The 4,287-nt window shown below is 31.7% G+C and overlaps 1 pseudogene; it reads left to right on the top strand.

Moving 5' to 3' along the window:
- The first annotated feature begins 2,318 nt into the window (after positions 1–2,318).
- On the top strand, positions 2,319–2,437 carry LOC112474978 (annotated as a pseudogene).
- Positions 2,438–4,287: the final 1,850 nt, after the last annotated feature.

Below are 4,287 nucleotides of genomic sequence, written 5' to 3'. Positions count from 1 at the left end.
AAGAAAACAAAATTTAAGTACTAAATATAGTAAGTCTTTTACCTACCTAAATTATTGATTTCCCACCAATGGGAGGACATATCTAAGTATCTAATCGGGTATATTACAAGATACAAAAGTATATTCTTAAATTTTTAACTTGCCTACTTCACTCAAAATCTAACATTACACAATATCTTGAAACATTCACAAACATCCTAAGGGACTTAGGATGTTTCAATTCTTCTATTCCTTTTCTTATGTGTCTTGTTCTTGCCTTTAGTTCTACCTATTTACCCCTGTATTAATTTTCCATTGCTGCTGTAAAAAACTACCACAAACTTAGTGGCTTCAAACAATATAAATTTATTATTTATAGTTCTATAAATCTGATATTCCATACCAGTCTCACCAGACTAGAATAAAAGTGTTAGTAGGGCCTCATTTTATTTTGGAGGATTCTCTAGGAGAGAATCCATTTCCTTTTCCAGCTTCTAGAGGCCACCCTTATTCTTTGCCTCATTTCTCCCTTTCTATCTTCAAAACTAGCTATGGCAGGTCACATCCTTTTCACATTGCATCTCTCTCTGACTTTTCTATTATTGTTGCATATCTTTCTCTCAGAGCACCTAGGAAAGAATCTCAGCTTTTAATGACTCATATAATTAGATCAGGACCTTAACCTTAATCATATCTACAAAGTCCCTTTTGCCATGTAAGGTAACATATCAATGAGTTTCCAGGATTAGGACATTTTTGGGGGGTGGAAGAGAGTGATGCTACTCTGCTCACTTAGTCTCTAATCAATATTTCTTCTTCTTCTTCTTCTTCTTCTTCTTCTTCTTCCTATTATTATTATTATTATTGTTATTATTATTATTCTCAATGCTTGTTTTGATTTAACAATATACTTTCCAGATTCTTTGCTCATTGTTGCTTCTCCCTTTCTACATTTCTTGGAGAGAGGGCTTAACAATTATCTTCTTAAAAAAGTATATCTTTTGTTGATTCTATTAGCAAAGATCTGTACATATCTTTTTAATCGATCTAAAGCAATTTTTGTCATATAAATGATGGTTTGTCAGGGTATAGAATTCTAGGCTTACTCTTATTTTTCCTTCATATTAAAGATATTACTCAATTGGGTTCTAGAATTTATTATTGCTCATGAAGTTATCTGTCAGTCCACTTGTATTCTCTTGAATGTAATTTTTACTTCTGTCAGCTTTCAAGATTTTTCTCTTTGTGTTTGATATTCTACAAATTTATTCTCATAATTTTAGGTGTGAATTAATACCCTGACCAAGACTCAGTATATTCCATCAAGTTGAAAATTCACGTCTTTCCTCAGTTTTGCAAACTTCCATGCCTTTTTTACTTCAAATATTTCTCTCCCTATTTTCATACTTTTTATCTTTCATAAACTTTAATAGATGTATGTTGGACCTTCCCATTCTATCCTTGTCTTTTATCTTCTTTCATATTTTCCTTCGCTTTTATTGTCTGATTACATTCTGAGTAATTTTCTCTTATGTGTTTTTTAGTTTGTTAATTCTCTTTAGTTGTGTCTAATATGTAATACCCTAATTCCTAATGCCTATAATTTTAGTAAGTTTTTAATTTTAAATAATATGCTTATATTTTAGAAATATTTTTTTCATAGTATTTGTTTTTGCCTTATGGTTTCCGTGTCTCCTTTTACTTCTATATAGAAGCTTTATTTACCTCCTAAACTTCATTAATCCTCTCTGTTTAAAGGACTCACTGTTTAGCTGTCACTATTCTTTTTTCTTCAAACCATATTTACTCAAGCTGTGAAGTTCACTGAATATTTATGGCCAATGCTGCCTAATCACTAGTTTGTCAATGAATGTTTCCTCCCACCAGTTAAGTTGTGCACTTATTGAGAGTCCATTGTATTCATCCCTAAAACTGATTATGCCTGTAATATTTTATCATATATGTAAGTAAATATCAATAAATTAATGAAACATGGATGTCAGAAGAAAACTTTTAGTCTCTGAAAACTAAGTTTAAATCTGCAAAAGATTCGATAAAAGCAAGTAGCAGAAATAATCTTGTCGAATCAGATATGTGCAAACAGCAAAGGTGTGGAAATGTACAAAACTCTAGGATGCTCTATTCTCAAATATTTATAATTGTTTTTAAATTTCACTCAGCTCTAAATAAATAGAGACTGGGAGTCTAGATGAAGAATTATTGGCAAAGTATCCACAAAAAAGAAAAATGAAACCAAAGGAATGCCAATCAGCTCTACTCGCAATCCTCAACCCTTCATGAAAAGACTGGAAAGTAACTGTATATTTAAAGTTAAGTAAGTCTACAGCCATGCTACCCTGAACAAGCCAGATCCTGTCTGATTTCAGAAGCTAAGCAGGATCAGTTCTGGTTAGTACTTGGATGGGAGACCACTTAGGAAGATCAGGTGCTGTAGTCGTAAAAAATAAAAAAGTAAGGGATTGTAAACTGACAAGGTCCTTGCAATCTGTGAGGTCAACCAAGGGTTGCCTCACCTGAAAATAAATAAATAAATGAAATTTATAGACAATAATCAACAGATTAAAACAATATGTATATTAAAAAATATTAAAAGAGAGAGAGAGAGATTTTATTTAACTTTTAAAATTAACCAAATAACTTCTACTTGCAATTATGTCAAATAAGAATTATGCTTTACTTTTTAAAAAAATATTTTTTATATTACCTACCATTCTTGAGGATATTGCATACTGGACCTAAAGAATGCTTCCAGCAGTTTAGGTCCAATGAAAAAGGATTTTTAAGGATCTCAATAAACTACTTTCTCAACAAATAGAAAGATAATAAATAGATGGATGGATAGATAGATAGATGGATGATAATCTGTAAAGTGCAAAAGTGTTAGAATTTCCTGCATTTCAAAAACAATGGGTCATGCTCAACACAGTCATTTAATTTAAAAAATTATTACATTTATTTTTATTAAAATAGTCGAACTCTATAAATCAAAAGACGTTATAACATATGTATATTATTTTCCTAACTACTAGCATGACCTAACATTATTACAATATATAGACCTGCATCAAGCACCCAGCATTTGACATACCTCTTTCACAATATTTTCTTCAAGACAATGTAGTGTGCAAAATATTTCCCTGGTATTTCTAGAGAGATTTGTGTAGATATCTCCATATAATTTTTATGACAGGAAGTTAATAATTAGGCACTTTTATGTATTGATCAGAACACCATAGATTGTTTAGAATAAAAAATCTAGTGTCAGTCCTAGATCCGTATGCTATTGGGTTCATTGGCTATGCTTCTCTGCTTTGCTCTGTACTGTAGGATCAGGAGGTGACAGGAGATGGAGTAGGAGAGGTGGAGTGCTGGTTCTTGCAGGCCATGTTCCTAGTTTCCATGTAAGCTGGCTTCCAAAGGAGTTTGGCCCGTGGGAAACACAACCAGAGATTGGAGGGCATGAGAAAGGGAGAATTCGGAATATTTCTCCTCTTCTTCCTTGTCTCTGGTGGGGACTCTGCAGTGGCTGTAACTCCAGCTCCTGACCCTTGCCACAGGCAACAATAACACCCTTCCCTCCTTTATGTCTTCAGCCTATGAGTGGTAATGGCTTCTTGCTATTGCTAAAGTTTGATTACCTTGCAATCCCCTGTTTAAATTCTCAGATTCTCCCTCATCTGTGTAATCATCAATTCTTATATTAAATCCCCTCTGTTGTAAATACTCCAAATTCTTTGTTTTCCTAGTTAATCTGTGATTGATACAGGATTAAATTACAGAGTTAAAATTCTAAAATTTTTAAATATTTTGTGTTGAGACCTCTCTTGAATATTTATCTAAAATCATATTACATTTACAGGCTGGAAAATGATATTAAATGTAGCTCTTCATATTTTAAGACTTAAAATATGTTATTTGAGATTTAATTTTTAAATAAATTAATAAACTCAAACAAAACATCAGTTAGATATAATTGAAATTCAAAGACATTAATTAGGTTCCATTGCTATTCAGATAACTTTAAAATTTTTGAAGCAAAATGATATATGTTTACAAAGCTGACCATTAATTTGTGGTGTTATATATGTAGTAGATGTTAAATCTTATATCAATTGATATAAGACAATCTGAAAAATAAATTGCTATATGCATTTATACTCCTTCCTATATGCCATATGTCACTTTATAAATGACACCATTTCATAGAGCTAACTCTATGGGATGTATATGATAAAGGGGGTGAGAATGAATAACTGAGTTCTGCAATAATCCAACGTCATTTTTATT

The sequence above is a fragment of the Pteropus alecto genome, unplaced genomic scaffold, assembly GCF_000325575.1.
Source record: "Pteropus alecto unplaced genomic scaffold, ASM32557v1 scaffold7, whole genome shotgun sequence".
Lineage (NCBI taxonomy): Eukaryota > Metazoa > Chordata > Mammalia > Chiroptera > Pteropodidae > Pteropus > Pteropus alecto.
The sequence above is the reverse complement of the archived record's forward strand: the minus strand, read 5'-3'. Positions and strand labels throughout refer to the sequence as shown.